Source organism: Numida meleagris, chromosome 1 (assembly GCF_002078875.1).
Source record: "Numida meleagris isolate 19003 breed g44 Domestic line chromosome 1, NumMel1.0, whole genome shotgun sequence".
Taxonomy (NCBI): domain Eukaryota; kingdom Metazoa; phylum Chordata; class Aves; order Galliformes; family Numididae; genus Numida; species Numida meleagris.
Window position 1 is genome coordinate 111,167,478 of NC_034409.1, and position 20,212 is coordinate 111,187,689.

The window sequence follows — 20,212 nt, forward strand, 5'->3', positions numbered from 1 at the left end:
AAGTGTTGGAATACAGGACAATCAAGGAAAAACTCAATGTACTGCACATAAAATTGTCACTGTTCTACCACGACACAAGGACATAGAAGTACGAGCGAGCATCCAAAGGACGGCTACAAAGATGGCAAAGGGTCTGGAGAACAAGACATATGAGGAGCGGCTGAGGCTCCTCAGTGTGTTCAGCCCAGAGCAGAGGAGCTGAGGGGAGGCCTCATGGTGGCTGCAGCTTCAACGGCATGGAGCTGCGTCAGAGGAGGGGCAGCTGGGGGTTAGGGAAAGGTTCTGTACCAGAGGGCAGTGGGCACGGAACAGGCTGCCCAGGGCAGTGGGCACGGCCCCGAGTGCTGGAGTTCAAGGAGCATCTGGACAGGGCTCTCAGAAACACGGTCTGATTTTTGGGTGGTCTTGCATGGTGCAAGTCCTTCTATCATGAGTTGAAGAGGGAAAGAACAATCTTGGAAAGGTGGCAAGCTGGAAACAGTTCTACGCCACCCTCTTAGAACTGGATTTTTTGCTCCTAAGCATAAAACCACTCAACACAGAGTATTTTTAAGTATCCCTAAGACTTAACTCTGTTCTGACAAGTGCCTTACATATTATTTTGTCACTGATTTACCAGTTTTAATACTGCTATTTAGTTACTAATTAATTCAGGCAAGCAGATCACAACAGAGTTTGCTTTCCTCACATACAGAAGGTACACAGCTACACGAACATCACTGAAAGCACTGGAAGCTGAAGGATGTGGGCAATGAACGCAAATAATTTAGAACATCTATTTCTCATTGCTTTCTCAAAATCCAGCTCCCCCATGTCTGAAAACACGACAATATCAGAGACGTCTGTAGCAATTGTCGGGATTATCTTCACTAAGTTACTGAGAAGGCTTTTACATGCATCAGTGGTTCAGGTACTCCACCAAGCCTAAAGCTAAATGCTTAACTGCTTTTACTTCAAACACAGACTCTTCATAGCAGGAAACATGGTGTGGCAGACATTAAATACACTTGCTCAAAACTAATCAGAAATGAGCTCACGGTTTCATTTTGAAGTATTTTTTGTATAAGCACTGTTGCACCAGTAATTTAAACTCTTAATTGAGAATGTGAACGCTCAAAACTCATTTCCCACAAATCATTCTGAAATGTTTTTGATCTCTTCTGTAATAGAAATTAAACATCATCAGTGAGGTCATGGACCAAAGTCATTTCAGACTGAACTGCAAATTCCTGGCAAATCAGTGTCTCATACATTAAGAAGAGATTTGATCAGGAAGGACTTGTAGCTTTCCATAGATGTTACTGTTTAAAAAGTGTCCTAAAAGATTATCCCAACCATAAGCAAAACAACCCTTGCCTTAAGAAATTCAGATGAAAAGGAAATCCAGACGCACATTTGTTCTCTGATGCAAGGCCAACATCCAGGTATTAGCAGAATATACCATTAAATTGATCAAGAGGACATCCACTCAGGTTCTTCACTTAGAACAGCTGAAACTAGATAAATGTTTGCTAAAGAAAGTACAAGATCTATGAGCACACAAGCACCACCACTGCATGCCGAGCTTGTCCCACCCTCGTCTTTCAGCACACTCCTTACTGCAGCACCAGCCAGATGACACCCATGTTTGCACAGGTTACTCATACTTCTCCACCTTTCTCTACTACCATGCTCATTTCACAGAAGGACGTACAACTTTGAGCAGAAATAGAAAGTACCAAGAAGGGATATCCTTCTCAACTGTTAGTTTTCAACTGTACCTAGTAAGTCATTGCTTTACAACACACGAATCCTTTTTCCACCTAACCACATCCTACTTTTTCACCTTTTTCCTGACACTGAGGGTTTCAAAACCAGATAGTGTTTAAACAGCAGTTTTACTGTAACCTTAGCTATGGCCTCATTCTTTTTTCCATCTAAAATTTAACACTGCTAATAACAGTGTAGAGGGCTCTCTACTTTAGATAGACATGCCACCAGTTAACAGACATTTAATTACTATACCATCTAAGCCTACTTAAAATTTATCTGTAGAGTAAAAGGATAGAAATACTTGTGGGGAGAAGCATAGGTTTGCACTTCAGAGAAAGACAAAAGTCAAAGAACCTGTTTTATCGTTAGCAACTGTGACAAATGTTACAGAAACAACAGTGCAGAAAAAGCTGTTAAAAAGTGTGTTCTGTGATGCAACATACCACTATCGGAAGCCACACTGCCCATTGTTGTTTTTTTTTTCCTCCAAATATGCTCTCAACCTACTGGTTTCAAGAATAATCACATTCATCATATTATTCATGTCTTCTGGATCACTTCGCACAAGATGAGATTTCCAGCTTCTCAGAATAAGTCTCATTCTCCTCTGCCTCTGTTAACAGACTCCCTAACAGTACTATTTCTGCACTACAGTCTACAGTGAAAAGAAGGTAACTCCTACACCAAATATTTATTTAATTGAGAGTATGCATGAGTTATGCTTCTTTTATCCTTCTGAAGTCATATAGGTAAGCACACGTCTATGCGTAAACACCTGTCACCCATGGCATCACTCCCATATTTATTACCCTAAGTAGGCTTAATATTCTGAGAACAGGAAATCATTTCCTCCATTTTTCTCTCCTCTCTGCCCAATAGGCCCTAGCTACTTCCTGCAAAGATTCAGGAAAATGAATGAGGGTTCAGAAGTGATATATGAAGTACGCCCTTAAATCTGATCTACTTCTTCTACAGTTCTGAAATTCCCCTTTAAATGAGGAAGCAAGTTCAGATTAAGCTTGTAAACAGTTGCTCAAAAAGCTGTCAACGCTGCCATGTTGTAACTGCAAATGAAAAAGATCACTGACAAATGGCTTGCTTTCAAACAGTGCTTTCTCCCCAAAGTCTGTCAAATAACAGAATCCTTGGAAACAGTGTTCCCATGGTCATGGACATTTGCTTCCATGGTATTCAGATAACACCCTAGAAGATCAGCAACATGCTGAACAAAAAAAATGATTCCCTCAAGCTCCAATCTGCTCTTCAAGCCCTGGAAATGCATTGGTGCTATGTATGAAGGCTGCTCCGAAAGTAATGTCTCCTATTTTACTATGTTGGTCCACAATGTCAGAGGTGGATGTTGGTGGTATGGCAGTAAAGGTTGAGCCTTCCTGCCATGTTGAAAAATAGCGTTTTGTAGCTGAAAATTTTCACTATCCAATAGCGTTGTTGTCCTCTTCGTAGCTGTTGTAGTTTCCATGCAAATAAACAGAAGGCATTACTTTTGGAGCAACCTACATACAATTCCTGTATTATTTCTATCTACACATGATAGAAAAAAATTGGAGATATTTGTACTTTGGAATGTTTTCCTCTCTGCTGCTGATGCATTTCTACTTCTACTGTTTGTGGGACTGTACAGATGAAGGGTATCAGTCCCAGTGGAGCAACACTAACAAGTTGAGTTGTATTCAGATCACAATTTAACCCAGTACGTAATGTAACCACTCCAAAAAGCACAGTCTTCCTTGCAATACAAAGATGCAGTGAAGAGTAATTTCTCACACAAAAAAAAAAAACAAACCTATAACAAATGTATCTGGAACCAGGACTCAGAGCAACTGAAACTAGAACAAGAGATGCCCCTGAAAATTTAAATACTTCAGACATGCATTTAAGTGAAGAGGCAGACTCTTAAAGAAAAAAATGCTTATTTAAGGAGACTCTTGTTAACACACTTCTGTGGAACACAGTACAAATGACAGTGGAATCTCGTTTCATCTCTGTTTCCATTTCTAAGCAACACAAAAAGTCTTCCCAGGGAAGAGTTACAGTGAAAATAAAAAGGTGCAGATTAGAGTAAATGAGCTATGAAGAAATTCCAGTGCAGGCTGATTCAGCAAGCAAATTCAGTTCCTGCACAATTGGCTCTGCTCTGAAGTTATGTCTCAACGCATGGGGGAACAAAAAAAAAACAAAAAAAAACACACACAACAACCCCAATCAGAACTGAGCCACTTGGTCACATCCAGGACAACCTAAAATAAAAGCTTAAACAGCTTTTTCCTACTGCAGAGTCCAAAGGCTGCTCTGAACAGTAGGTTTCATTGGTATACATTTTATGTATACTTTCATGTTCATTGGCATATTTTTTATGTATCTGTTTGTGGTTCTTCTGCATAAATAGATGGAAAAAATGCTCTAAAGATCCAAAGAAAAATGCGTGTGTAGCAGCTACCATGAATACACCTTTTACTACCTGTGCTGGACTCAATGCCATACTGCTCTTTCAAGTTTACTCTTCCAGCCATTCTTATTTATTCTGCTTCTTTATGTTTCTTATGTTTGCAAGCTCTGGGACAGCACATAGGCACGTTAATCCCCACTATCAAGAAAGTCTGAGAAGAAGGCAGAGTAAGTGTAGGCAAGGAAGTAGCAATAAAGAACTGAGAAAACAGCATGCACGATCCTACACCACAGCTGACTTCAGTCTTCACTCTATTAGCAGATTCCCTTTCTCCCGACTCTAAAAAGCCAGCTGTCTTACTAATAGAGTTAATCATCAGATTTGAAACACACATCTCCCTTCAGAAGGAGATTTGGAGCAAATAGCATTATGTATGTGATAACAACATGTTTTGTAGATACCGAAACAAGTAGATGACTGCAACTTCACAGTGTTAAGCGTTTAATAAGATCCTTCATGCCTACTGTCTTTCCACTGTAGAAACACAGCATCAACACAAAAAGGGCTTTTCACAAAGAATTTTGATTGAATTATGATTCCTCCATCTTGAAAGAACTTCAGATTTCAACTACCACGAAGTCTATAGAAGTCAGAACACGTTGGTATCTCCTCAGAGCAGAGGTAGTTCTGAAGGCAGCTTAGAAATATTAACATGTTGAACTCCAGAAAATGATTCAGTACTCTCATATTGCCTGGAAAGCATAACTGTACCTCCGAACATTACAAAGCACATTCCTCAAAACTTACTCAGATCTCTGAGCAGCTGTCATTGCAACTCTTGCCCTCCAGAAATCCACTAGAATCACTTAGATTTAGACCCCCGGATCTAGCTGCATATGGGGGATTTGAGTCCTTTTACATGAAGAAAGTTGGGGGGAGCAAAGGGAAGGAAAGAGAATATGGAGAGTGTGCTTTGAGACAACACAGCTGTCCTGATCACCTGCTTGATGAATAAGGGTTCATTACGATCACCTGTCTCAGTCTCTACACCTGTGCATAGCCCATAAGATTTCCCATACTATGTACTTGCAAAAATAAGTCTTTAAACTACTGATGCTTTTCTAAAAAGTTTTGGTTTTAAACAATGGGAAAAAAAAAGTGGCCTAGTGAATGTTGCTATTCAAGAAAACTACATTCCCTTTCTAGTCTCAAGACATCAAACTTGAAGTTTGCAACTCTGGAGGTTGTTAAACCTTTCCTAGCCTGACTTAAAAGCCCATTATTCCTCACCTTTACATTTCTAAACAATGATCCAACCACCTCCTTTATCCTTTTTGATCCACTCAAGGCCACATGCTGTGAGAGGCTATAAAGCAAGGGTTTTTCAGATGTTTCATATACTGAAGTGGGCAGCATCATGAACACAAACCTCTCACCTGAAGCACATACAGCAAAGCAGTAACACCAATGGGCCTCACAGGTAATTCTCACACCCCCTGCTCTTCTATCACCTCACATTCAGGAGGGGCTCACCCCTGTCTGACTGCCCACCAAGCTCCCAAAGCCTTCCCACAAACAAAAACAAAAAGTCACAACCCTGAGGAATGGAATCTTCTAACTCACTGTTCCTTGTGGTATGACTTCTACTTCTAGAATCACCAAATCATTAATGTTGGAAAAGACCACTAAGATCATCTAGTCCAGCCATCCGCCCATCACCACCATGCTCATTGACTTCAGTATGTTGAAATATGAATTTGGGTAGAGGTACTCAGTAACTACCAAGTAACCCAAACCACTGTAAATGAATGATAGATCATTTCAGTTAATAGTGAACATGCTGTTTCTCCTAGAATCATTTAGGCTGGAAGCCTCATCAAGCCCAACATCAGCATGACCTACTGAGCCCCATTCCTAGTCCATGCCTCTCACTGCCACCAGGCAAAGCAAAAAGCAAGAAGAAAACTTTGGGCAGCACACAACTGTCCATCTGAGCTCCACGGAGCTGCTCACCCATGGAGAGGACAATTAACTGCCCCGTTCTTATCGTGACTTCTGCTGAACGAGAGCTGCCTGCAACATCGCTGTCAGGCGAAATCTACTACCTTCAGTTTTCATAGTAACGTGGGCTAAAAAGCGTTAAAAAAAAAAAAAAAGAAAGATAGAAAAAAAGAAAGAAAGAAAGAGAGACAGAGAGAACAGCTCCGGTCAGGTTCCCGACACCAGCAACGCCCGGTGCTGCCCGTGCAGGGGAGCGGGACGAGCGCAGCCCGGGCTGCCGGGCAGTAAAGGGCGCCCGCGGCCGGAGCAGCGCAGCCCAACCCGGCACAGCGCGGCTCTCCGCCGGGACTCCTGCCTCAGGTTTCCTCTTCCTCTGCTCGCGCGAGGAAAGCAAAATAAAAATAATAAGAACAATCATTTCTAAAAGGTTGCCGATAAAGAGAGAAGGACTCACCGAGAACCTCAGCAGGAGAGGAGAAGTGCGCGTATTTATCAGCATCCCCGCTGCAGCCGAGACGGCGAAAGACTGCTGATGTCAACTCCGCAGCTCTCCGGGGCGGAGAGGCAAAGTACTACTCCAGCCCCGGCGGGGTGCAGTCCCCGGCGCACACACACACGCAGCCAGGCTCCAGCAGGTGCAGCCCTGCGGCAGCCCGCCAGCCTCACCCCCTCCCCGCCTGGGCTCGCCCGGCAGCTGCGCGCCGCGCTCCGCCCGCACCTCCCTGGCTGCCGCCGGCAGAGCCCCGGACGCCCCGCAGTGCCCCTCGGCGGCAGGAAGCTCGGCTGCCCCTCTGCCCCCGCGCTCGTAGGGCCTGGCCCCACACTTCCCTCAGGGTTTGGGAAAGGTGTTCCCTTCGCATTCATGTAACCATCTCACGTTCAGCAGTGTTTTCGTTGCGTGGAGTGAGCAGCTCAGGAGGCAGCTCTGGTTTCTCAGAATGGGATTGGAAGGGAGAGAAAGGTGTTTGTAGTTGTCCGTCCTTTCGGCCATTTGGAAACTGGAGAGATAGCCATTCTGTGCAGTGGATGAGGGAAGAGTCCAGAGGGTAAAATAGCAGTGGAAGAGCATAATGGAATGCACTCATCCTAGCTGTCCTCCCTACAGCAATATGCGGTGGTTCTTAAGTTTTATGACCATCACTTTAACGGTTCAAGTGTCTTAGATTTATCAGATAGCTGCAAGTCTTACAAAACATCCCAAAATTCGAAAGAAACCAAGCAAAAGAATATCTGGATTCATCCAGATGAAGCAAATGATTCATTTACCCTTGTGGGCAACCTCAAGCCTCTGGAGAGCTCACATTGCCGGCATCTGAGGAGGGAGATAAGGAAACCAATTTAGCACTCATGTATTGCCTAACGTATTAGAATGGGGCTTTGAAATTTCTGCAGTATGCAGAGGAAGGCCATGTGGAAACACTGAGCAGCAGGTCCTTTTCACAGCTTTAACTCATTTTAAAAACAATCTAATTTGTATCACTTTGAAGACATTTCAATGTGAAAATCATAAAATCATAGAATGGTTTGAGTTGGAAGGGAGCTCAAAGCCCACCCACCCCAACCACTGCCGTGGGCAGGGCTGCCCCCCACCAGCTCAGGCTGCCCAGGGCCCCATCCAACCTGGCCTTGGGCGCCTCCAGGGATGGGGCACCACAGCTTCTCTGGGCAGCCTGTGCCAGGGCCTCACCACCCTCTGCGGAAAGAATTTCTGCCCAACATCAAAGCTAAATCTCCCCTCTTTTAGCTTAAAACCATCCCCCTTTGTTCTATCACTATCTGCCTATGTAAAAATTATGCAGTCAGAGAATATCCTGAGTTGGGAAGGATCCATAAGGATCATGGAGTCCAACTCCTGGCTCCACACAGGACCACTCAAAAATCAGACCATATGACTGAGCGCATTGTCCAGATGCTTCTTGAACTCCAACAAGCTCTGTGCTGTGACCACTTCCTTGTTCCATGCCCACTGCCCTCTGGTGCAGAACCTTTCCCTAACACCCACCTGACCCTCCCCTGATGCAGCTTCATGCCATTCCCTTGGGTTGGGCCCTGTTGCTGTCACCAGAGAGCAGAGCTCAGCGCTGTTCCACCACTCCTCTCATGAGGAGCTGTAGGCCACCAAGAGGCCTCTCCTCAGCCTCCTCTGCTCTGGGCTGAACAGACCAAAGGACCTCACCCACTCCTTATAGAGTGCATCTCTAGACACGTCGCCATCTTTGTTGCCCTCCTTTGGACACTCTCTAATCGTTCTATGTCTTTTTTGTACTGTGGTGCCCAAAACTTCACATAGCACTGAAAGTGAGGCCACAGCAGTGCAGTGTGGAATGGGACAATCATTTCCCTCGACTGGCTGGCAATGCCATGCTTGATTCAACCCAGGATATGGCTGGCCTTTCTGGCTGCCTGGGCGCTCTGTTGACTCATGTTCAACTTGATGTTGACAAAGACTCCCAGATTCCTTTCAGCAGGGCTGCTCTCTAGCATCTCATCCCCCATTGCATATGTATATCCAGGGTTGCCTTTTCCCAGGTGCAGAATCCGGCACTTGCACTTGTTAATCTTCATGCAGTTGATGATTGTTTAGTCCTGTAATTTGTCTAGATTTCTCTGCAAGGCCTCCTCACCCTCAAAAGAGTCAACAGCTCCTCCTAATTTAGTACAGTCAGCAAACTTGCTCAAATCACCTTCTAGTCCTACATCCAAGTTATTTATGAAAACATTAAAGAGAACCATCCCTAAAATGGAGCCCAGGGTGCCCTGCTAGTAATAGGTGACAAGCCTGATGTAAGCCCATTTACTATAACCCTCTGACCTGACTTGATGGCCAATTGCTCTCCCATCACCTTATGTTTCTCTCTAGCTGCATGCTGGACATTTTGTCCAGAAGAATACTGTGAGAAACACTATCAAAAGCTTTACTGAAATCCAAAATGATAGCATCAACTGGTTTCCATTGGTCATCTAGATGGGTGACATCATCATAAAAGCAAATTAAGTTAGTTAAACAGAACCTTCCCCTCATGAACTAATGCTGGCTGTGACCAATGATCACATTGTCCTTCAGGTGTTTTTCAATAACTCCAAGCATAATTTTTGGGCAGTCCCGCTCCTGTTTATAAGCTCCCTTCAAGGAACTAATGAGGGAAGGACATAAGCAGTGCTTACATTATTCCAAATAATGAGTATATTGGGAAGGAGGTGTAATGTTTACTGAGCTTGCAGAAAACTACAACTCCTTTGGAAGCTAATTTGAGTTTGCAACATGTTATACTCACAATAGCATTCTTTCCCTTGTTCATAGAAGCTCTTGAATGGATCAGCTCCATGCTCAGATTTATCTCTTGTCTGTAATACCAGAATAATACTCTGTAACAGTGTGCATCAGTATCAATAGATATATGCAAATAAATGTTCTGCAATCCTTAATTTTAAATACTAAAACACAAGCTTCAGATTCATATGAATTTTTAGTTCCATCTTATAAACATTGTCTGGAGGGTTGGTGAATGAAAAGAAGGGGAACAACCCAGCAGCATCCCGATGGCTCAAATACCATGCTAGCCACCAGAATACCTAAGCACAAGGAGAATTTCTGAGAAACCACAGATGTTTGTGTTTCCACTAGGATAAAAAGCAGCTGTTCAGAGAGGCTGGACAACCGTAGTATTCTGGTAGCACTGGTGCATGTAAATCCATATTCTGATTTATTAAGTGTCCTTTCAGATCTGTAACAGACCACATGAACCAAGGGCTGTATAAATAATGCTTGCAGAAAATGGATTTCTAAATGGGCCACGAGGACTATTTAGAAGAAGGGTGAAGTATCCTTGCTATGATTTCATTGGTGACTTCGATCAGCTGCTCACATTTGCATCACTGGAAAGAATGACCCCAGGAGGGCCCCTGGCTGCTGCTCTGCTAGGAATGACTCGAGGTATTCTCAGCTCTTGTGCACAGTGCTGTGACTGCACTCTTGTCCTCTGTTTTCTGACAGGCTCTCTTCTCTGGGTCAGGAACCGAGCTCCACACACCAGCAATCAACAGACTTTAGCATTTGTTGATATCCCATTTCACACAGCCCCAGCATCTGCCAAATGCACAGAACTCACACAAATTACACACTGTTCAATGACACTAATGAAGAAAACTTGGTTGGCTTGCGTTTCAGTTAGCAATACAAAGTGCTCTGCAAGCTGTTATTTTTCACTCAAATCTATCAGTCGCCTATCAGTACTTCTCAGAAAAGAAGTACTGCTGCAGTTTTGCTAAACCTAGAAGTTTTGAGTATGAAATCATGTAGCGTGAAATAGAAAAGGGAATTTTTGAGAAACACCAACAGCTATTAAAAACAAGAGGTGCACTAGGATAACATATGCATTTCACTCCAAAATAACACCCATGTAAGGAGAAGAATTTGAAAGCAAAAACTGAAAAGAAAGTTTGTTCAAGGAAGTTGAATTATGCAAGTACCTATTACCCAGCTGAGCATTCCCTGGGCTGTTTTCCAGAAGTATAATTATATCTCTAACAAAGAGAGAGGGCTTTTACTGTCATTGCCGAAGGTTTTGAGCTGTCACTTAGTACAGGTCTTCATTAAAAATAATAATAATAATAAAAAAAAGACATTTCAGCATTGCCTTCCAATGGTCAGAAAGGTATGGAAGCCACTTCTATTGAGGTGTCCTCTTAAGCAATGTTATTAAGCCATATTTCATTAATTTTATTAAAACATATATATTATTTCACTTGAGACAGTCACTTCTCAGTTCCTGCTTGGTGACTGTGTGACAAAGAAAGTTGAATGGAATTCCACACAACCCTGTAGGCTACGGTTTCTTCAGTGTGCATCATAAATGTCTGTGAGATCAATTTAGACAAGTAACTGTGCAATCTGGACCATCTACCTGTCTTAGGACCTGGATTTTGGATTTATAACAGCAGTATTGGGCTGCAAGTCAGAGAGTCCTAAGCTTTCCTGTGCAACCGTTTTTACTACTGTGACATGAAGAGATTTTCCTGCTACAAAGCCAATTAACTTTCCTCTGAGAGAAAAATAATATTTTTCTAGCTTCATTCCAATAATTCACAGTGTTCCTGCCCTCCTTCTCCTTTTCTCCATATTGAGCAAGTGATGTCAAAAGCAAAGGATGGGCATTCCACAAGTGTTGCACCCAAGAGCAATGTTTTGAAATGGCAATTATTTATGTTTTTTTCTTAACGTTAGGTATTACGGGATAAAATTACACACCACAGGCTTAGAAGTGAAAAAGAGTGAACTGATGCCATTAGCTGTTCAGAGACAAGGCCATTTCTGTTACAGCCAGTGAAAAGACTTAGAAGAAGAGGTATTTACAGAAAGCTTTTCAGTGTAATTACAGTGCCTTCTGTTCTTTCTAAAGAAGTTTTTAAAGCCAGACATAGAGATATACTGAATGCAGCAACACATTTGTACTTTCTCTCATCACATCATAAAAGGAGGAACTCATTTTCTTGCTTCTGCTTCAGTACATTCAAAACAAAAATAAGAAGAATAACAGAATACAGTTATGGGTGTCTCACTGTGCTATGTTAAGCTAGGGCTTGAATTACTGCCTAAAATGAAACTAAGGGAATGGTCTTGGAGCCCCCAGCACTGTGTGTGCTGTTTACTCTTATTTGATATTCTCTATGGCTTTCTTCACACAAGCATGAACAATGCAAAATGACTAAAGATATAGAACAACATCCTGCATAAAGAAACGTTAAGCCAATATCCAGGCACCCTGTGTTTCACTGTTCAGAAGTGTTTCTTGAGACAACAGTGAAGGAGCTCTTTAAATAACTTAAAAATATGAAAAACCCGTGAAACATAAACTGGTAGCATAACACAGAACTTCATCCTAAGTGTAACCAAGGTAATTCTCAGAATTACTTACCATTTTACTTCAAAATAGCTAGCTGCAGTTCTATCACTTAGCAAATCCATCAGTAAAATATCTATATATTTTTGAATGTTTTGTTGCAAATAGTTTTAATGGACCTTAGAAAATACAAAAAATGTTCAGTGATTTCGTGAAACCTGCCCACTTGTTATATGCCAAACTTGTGAAGTTCATCAGGAAGACAACTCAAGTAACCTAAATGTTTTTGATCATCTAGCTGTCAATAGATAAGATTCAGAAATTTTTCAGAAGATGCAAAGATTAAAAAGCCACCCTTAATGTTCCAATAGACAATGAACAGAAGTATTCTAGTCAGAAACTGAAAGGACATTTTTAGACCAAATAACTTGGTTCAGTTTGTCCTTGACAAGAAAATAGCTTGGGAAGTGAAAAGCTGCATTCTGCATTTAAAACAGGGCTTGGAAAAACACCTTGGAAGGCAATCTTATATCTTCACAGTAAAAAAAAAAACCACAATACTTTCATTTAGTTTATAAAAGAATTCCTCACCCTTTGGAAAGCTCAATGTCATGGTGAGAGTCACTAATTTGACTTTCTCTAATCTGCATTACGCTTTGCTCAAAGCTCTTGCTCACAGTTGTAGTCTCATGTGGTTACTTCTGATAAGAGGAAATCTGTCAACTTGAATGAAGTGTTTCTTCAACATGCTTTAATGTGACTTGCAAACACAACCCAACTGTATTTTCCTGAACGCTACAGAAAGAGAACACTTTTTGTAGGTACTTCTCTATGCAAAGATCCACTTTTTTCTTATTGAAAAGCTCTTTTTCCAAAGTGAGCTCTGCTACTTAGAGTCCTTAGGGCACAATCACATCTCTCTTCTGGCTCTCTCTCTCTTACCACATGAAGACCACTGTTGGTCTCTGTGTTTCAAGTTCAGGGAAGCCCTCTAGTCCAAAAGACTGAGTTCCTTTCTATGCTTTTCTGTAGTATGTTGGACAGCATTTTGGACAATGGCTTTGTTGTTTCAGCCAGAATTCCTTTTAGATGGAGTAAATGTTCCTTACCTTGAACCAGGACTGTGACAGACAAGAATCACTAACACTTCTTGCTGCCTAACAGTAGCTTCTAGTACAGGTATAGAAAGACAATTACAGTATAGAAATTTTATTTAAAAAATATATATATCTTCATTCCTAGGGAAAGAGTTCATGTTTGGTTTAAAGGTAATGTTAGTACAATAACTGGCAGCTGCTGAAAGATGAAACTTGCTGTTCGTGACTTTTTTCTCTCTTCCTCAATGATGCTCTGCCCTCTCCCTTGTTCTGCTTCCTGACCTCTCAGCAAGCCAGTTCAGTCTGAAAAACCACCAGAAAGTTGCTCAGCTGTTGTTGCTGCCAATTTAGTGAGGAACATCCTCAGAGAATGGAGTCAAAGGAGCACCAGAGCCCCTGCTAGGGAAGGCAAGATTGTGCTGCAGAGAAAAAACACTGAGGGAAGAGGGGCTTGGCCACTCCTCAGGTTCTTAAGGGAACTGAGTCTTCAGAGCAGATAAACTGTCTTGTGGTCCTGGGGTCTTGTGGTGCTTGCTCCACCTTAAAAGTAATGTGGTTTGGTGGTTGGTTTTTGTTGTTGTTGTTTTCTTTTCCAAACAACAAAAGAATAAAATCACTAAAATATAAATGCATCCATGTAACATTCTTGACAGTTTTTAATTCATCATTTTCTAGTGGTACAACTATTTACAGTTGTTGTAGGACAACCAATATCAGGAATGCATCCCTGCAGTCTTATAATGGATATTTTCACCTCATTGAAAGAAAAAATAGCTTAGAAGATAAGTGCTCTGGTCATGGAAAGGAACAACATGTTTTATTTAACTTTCATACAATTAAAGTCTTCCATTCAAGTAATGGATAGCAGTGTGTCTGCTTTTAGCAGCTGATACCACAGCATTTCTAAATTATAAAAGAGCGAGATGGAGGATGTTTTATGCACAGTACACAATGAAATTTTCACAGAGTAGATGATTTCAAACAAATACTTTTTAAACCGGTTCTTATTTTTATTTAAATATTTATACATTATAAAACTTGTAGCCTTCAAACATGCATGTTGTAGGAGTTTTTGGACAAAAACGCTCATAATTTACAAGCCTACAGCAGCATTATGATCGTTTGAATAATATTAAAAACAAAAATGTATTCTATGCATTTTAAGACATTATTTTATGATTTACCAGGAGTAAATGAAGAGTTAGAAACATACAAACAGGCTGTCTTGCTAGACTTCTACGCTTACCCAATTATCAGTTCACTGGGGATCATTATGTTTATCACACATTACCTTTTCCAGAAGTCTTGACAAGTAAAACAGTTGTCTCAAAAAGCACCTACATTTATGAGCCTTCATATTCATATGAATAGCTTTGCTAAGGCTGCTTGTATTTCTGGTTCTCTGGCTTAGAAGGTTGCCCTTGTACCTGTGTGAAGCAAATAAATGTTGAGAATTTCAGTAAAGGGACGTCACACTCTTCATGAGCCATCTGTGGCAAATTTTGATTAGTAGAAGGAAGACATCCAATAACTTTTGAACAAATAAATCTAGAAAAAATCTAAACTGAAGTCTCCATGGGCCTCTCCTGGGCTGCAGGGAACTTCTGCTCTGTGCCTTGAGCACCTCCTGCCCTCCATCTGCACTGACCTTGGTGTCACATTCTCTTGTATTTTCTCAATCCTCTCTCTCACAGCTGCCATGCAGCATTTTTTACCTTTTCTTAGTATGTTTTCACAGAGGTGCAACCAGCCTGGCTAATGGGCTTAGCTTTCACCAGCGATGGATCCCTATAGCATATGGCTGGAATTGGCTCTTACAGAATATGGGCGGCTCTCTGCTTTGCAGAGAGATCTTGACAAATTTGAGGTTTGGGCCATCACCAATCACAGAAAGTTTAACAAGAGCAAGTGCTAGATTCTGCATCTGAGCAGGGTAGCATTGGATCTATGTACAGACTGGGGGATGAAGGGCTGGAGAGCAGCCCCACAGAGAGGGAAGAAGGATCTGGGAGTTTTGGTTGATGGCAAGTTGGATCGGAGCCAACAGTGTGCTCTGGCAGCCAAAAGGGCCAAGCGTACCCAGGGGTGCTGCAGGGCCAGCACTGCCAGCTGGGCAAGGGGAAGGGTTGTCCCAGTCTGCTCTGTGCTGTGCGACCTCACCTCCAGCACTGGGTGTGGGTGCCACAACATAAGAAGGACATATAGGTATTAGAGAGTGTCCAAAGGAGCACAACAAAGATGGGAAGGGTCTAGAGGGGAAGACTTATGAGGAGCGGCTGAGGCCCCTGGGTGTGTTCAGCCCAGAGCAGAGGAGCTGAGGGGAGGCCTCATGGCAGCTGCAGCTGCTCACAGGGAGTGGAGGGGCAGCGCTGAACTCTGCTCTCTGTGACAGCGACAGGACCTGAGGGAACAGTAGGAACAGACTGGTGCAAGTTGGTTTGGTCACATATTGCTTTGTTCTGCCACGAACGCCACAAGAAACATACTGCTTTTAGTGAGCAGGTGACCCATTCCAAGAAATTACATCTCATTTTGAAATCTAAATTTCTGCCCAAACTTCAGTCTGAAATGTCAGCTTTTCCCATGAAATAGCTACTAAACACTGATCACAGAGAATAAAAACTGAGTGCATATAACAGTTGTCAACTCATCAAGTTTAACCCTAAAATTGACAACGTACATTGCCATATCTCAAAGCTTATCTGAAATCAGGTGAGTTTTTAAGGAAGCCATCAAGTACTTACAATGCAGCCACTCCAGTTCAGGCCTTGGCAGCACAGCTGTGCCAGCAAACACTACTCTCTCACAGCCCAGCTGACTTGCAGCAGGTCACTGCAGCTGCTGCAATGCCATCTCCACACCTTTTCCCACTGTGCTGCAACAAAGTAGTTTGCACATTTCTGTGCTGCACTCATGTTCTCACTCATGATCACAACATGATTTTCCAGCACTCTGATGATTCCGAAAATACAGAAACCGCCCTGACAGACCATTTGTAGCCATGGAAATGGCAACATCTCTGATAATTCACTGAGAATTTTTTAAACAATTGTTGAGTGGGCATAGAATCATAGAATCATAGAATTGCTCAGGTTGGAAAGGACCTTCAAGATCATCAAGTCCAACCCCATTTAGCTCTTCAGAGGAGTTTGAGCAAGTCACTACAGTTAATATTAGAATAACTCTCAGAAAAAAAAAAAAAGATAAAAAATCAGGAAAGAAAATCGTTTAAACTTCTGCTGATGCATGCAGCCATGGTCTGGCCAACATAAAAGCTGCTGCAGAGATTAGGCCAGGCGTCCATCTACTCCACTGCTCCATTCCTGGCAGTAACAAGCAGTGATGTGTAGAAAGAGAGCAAGAACAAAAGCAGCACACGCTGATTCTTGCTCCAGCATGTGGTCACATGTAGCTCAGGAACAAAGAAGGATTAAATACCAGAATTGAACTGATTTTGACTTTGTGGTTTAAGGTAGATCGTGAAGGCTTAAAATGTTTGCAGCAGCTGAAGAACAAAAATGCAGGAAGCGAGAGAGAAGCCATACTGTTTTTCCTGCATGAAATTCACATTTTTTACTCTGCTAAAGCAGTGGTGAATCTTCGCAGCCTGCGCTATCTCTCCAGTATGCCAAATCCTCTTCGAATATTTGCATTTTAATCAAGGAATGATTTGATCTGCTCTGCTCATTCCCAGTCTTTTCAGAGTTGCTGTTCTGCATTTGAATGATGAAAGCCTTCATTACGTTTGAATTTAGGGTTGTATTTCTGCACCACCTCTTTCAGCACTTTTCATATTTCCTGTTACAGTGCACAGAACTAATTATACTGCAATCCATTTGTGTTTTCCAGCTTACAATTCACCGCAGTGTAATAACAAATTAAGCAGAGGAGTCAGGTAACTCCCCTTAAAAAGCGTATGGTTCCTTGTTATGATTTATCATAACTCTTGTGAAATCAGTAATTGCATTAGTCATTCCCAGGAAGAATAAAAAACATAAAAAGGAAAATATAATGGTGCTTTTGGTTGCTGAAATTCTGTCAAAAATGAGTCTGGAAAAAAAAAAAAGAAAAAGAAAATAACCACTCAGGAGCTGTGAAAGCTAAATTGATATAAGTCTAAAACTAACTTGAAAGATGATTTAATACCTCCTGCTCTCCTAAAGGGGAATGCAGGCTAGCTGGATGCCTGGTGGATGTTATCTAATGTGTTATTGATCCAGCGAAGGTGACTAAAACACCAGGTCTGCTTCAGTACTTTATTACTCATACTTGGATTTTTTTTTCTACTAATATTTTAAATAAATCTCCTTTAGTTCAAATTAAACCTATCATTTCTTTTCCTATCTTTTATCATACATTGGCCTGTTAATCATCCCCTTTAGTAAGCTGCTGCATGTTGAGACACCTACTGAGTGAAGAGGCTGAGGAAGAGATAGAAAACAAATGCGGTTCCTCCACAGATCACATTTTCTAAGCTTCCTTCAGGTCTTGCTGCTTCCAGGAGAAATACAATTTTAGTCTCTGTCCTGACACCACACTGGGCAGAGAATTACACTCGATGCCTGATAAACACCAAGAACAACATAATTGCCTTTTGTGCCTTTCACGATATTCCTCAATTTAATTATTTATAACATCATCCTTTGGTTTCTGTTTACTGATATTCAGTCATTTTCCGTAACACTACTGCCTAGTCTCCATTTTGTATTTGTGAATTTGATGTCATTTTTACAGACAGTACTTTGTATTTTTTATGAAATTTCTTCCCGTTGATTTCTCCAACCTATTCAGCATTTATAATTTTATCCTGTCAGTCAGCATGCTTATAACTTCTTTCAACATGCCGTCATTAAAAGGCTTTTATAAGCATCGTTTTTATTCCACAATTCCAGTTATTGCCACTAATACTGATTAGCTCTTAGAGAAGAGAAAAAAGGGTCTTGTGTTTATTCTCTTACTTAGAAGATAACTCTTCATTAGGAGCAACTGGTTACTTTTCCCCTAGATTATGTATTCTTACTTCAAAGTTACATGAGAGAGCATAACAAGACATTTACTACAAAATAACACGCCTACTATGTATTTCCCTTTCATCCATTAAACCAGTGGTCCTGCTGAAGAATCAAGTCAGGTTGTTTGTCTGGACACATCTGTGTTGGCTGTTCACAGGTGATGCTGGCTGTCTATCTGTAAACACTTCCTGGATTAATACCAGTTCTGATATTTTACACAATTATCAAACCATTAAGGCTGGAAAAGACCTCTAAGACCACCTTGTCCAACCCCAACCCACGCCCACCATGCCCACTGACCATGTCCCTCAGTGCCACATCCACACGGCTCTGGAACACCTCCAGCGATGGTGACTCCACCACTTCCCTGGGCAGCCTGTGCCACTGCCTCATCACCCCTTCCAAGAAATTTTTCCTAATATCCAACCTGAACTTACCCTGGTGCAACCTCCAGGCCATTACCTCTCATGCTAGAACCTAATAGTTTTCTGTTACAGTTAAAGTGTTGAGCTGAGCCTGACAAGATTCCCACTATCCTGTCTGTATGAGGCAGTGGGGCAGAAGGATATGTTTTTATTTTTCCCCTTCATTAGGACTACCATCTTCCAACAGACATACCAGTCCTTCAAGAACCCCATTTTCCATAGAATCCACTGAGATGATGGTTGCTAGTATTTCAAAGAAGGTATTTATTTGAATATTTCTAAACAGAATGAAAAATATGTCTAGCAACTATTTTTATTTGATAATTGCATCCTGAAGAGGCAAAGATGCATGATCTCAGAAAACACAGAGAATAAAAGATGAACAAGATCCAAGGCTAAGTTCTTTTTAGCACTGTTAGCTTTATCTCCCAGTTGCCAGCACAAAAATTACACATGCTTCCCAAAGCTTTTATTTCTTTAAAAATAAACATGTAATTTTATCTCTTGCTTTGAACTATAATACATAAAAAGGATGTTTTACTTGTAATAGCTTCAAAGTATGAAAGCCCGGGAACATACTGCACAGGTCAGGACAAATAATACTGAGGGTTTTTTTCGTGTGTTTTTCCTATGACTACATCCATTTGTGCTTGTTCATAACGATCTGCTTTCAAAGAAACTTCATCTTCATGCTCAGTCTTCTCATCCTACTATACCCATTAGCAAATATTACACATGAAAGATATTTTCAAAGATGATACAGAAGTATTTTGCTTTGCTTCCCCTGTGCTTTCATTCTTCTAGAGTTTTTCCCATTCGTGTACAGTTAACATCAATCAACAGACACTTTCACAAGGTAAGCATGTGTCTATCCAAATACGTGCCACCAAAACTGCAACAAAAACTGAGGCAGCCTTGTTCCTCTACCTAGTGTAACCAACTTTTTACTTGAGCAGATAGTGACGGGACAAGGTGGAATGGTTTAAATCTAAAGGAGGGGAGATTTAGCTTTGATGTTGGGGAAATTTTTCAGCGAGGGCAGTGAGGCCCTGGCACAGGCTGCCCAGAGAAGCTGTGGTGCCCCATCCCTGGAGGCGCTCAAGGCCAGGTTGGATGGGGCCCTGGGCAGCCTGAGCTGGTGGGGGGACAGCCCTGCCCACAGCAGGGGTTGGGGCTGGGTGGGCTTTGAGGCCCCTTCCAGCCCAAACCATTTTGTGATTCTCATCATTGTTCTGGTTTAGAGAGACGAGAACTGTATCACAGAGGTAATACTATAAAAACAAACCAATAATCCAAACCAAGAAAGACATAGGAGTTTTCCCCCAAAATAAAATATTTTTTAAAAGTCACGTGCAATTTCTGCATTGTTCCATACTAGGCATCTTTCTTGTTTCCCAGGCAACAGCACAGTGAGTGAGAAGATGATACCTACCTACACCTATTTGTTTTACCAAATAAAACCCAGAGCCATTTCTTGGTAATAAAGTGGAGTTAAAAGCAAATCACCATGATTAAAATCTAATGGCAGCTGTGTGTCAGGCAATTTACAGGGACTAACCCAACAGCAGAGAAGAAAACACCATCGCTCCTCAGCACGACATCTCCCCAGTTCCCGGAGCACCTCCACGCACCGCACCGCCCCGCAGAACCCGGCCCGCCCTCGGCCGCCTGCCCGCGG

General features: G+C 41.9%; 1 protein-coding gene across 2 annotated transcripts in view; it reads right to left on the bottom strand.

The window, feature by feature from the left end:
- The window catches only part of SYTL5 (synaptotagmin like 5), a 78,878-nt gene extending 71,896 nt beyond the window's left edge, over positions 1–6,982 (bottom strand). For both annotated transcript variants that reach the window (XM_021407821.1, XM_021407831.1), the window contains exon 1: positions 6,615–6,982. The gene's annotated coding sequence lies outside the window, so the exon portion shown is untranslated. The remainder of the gene's footprint in view (positions 1–6,614) is intronic.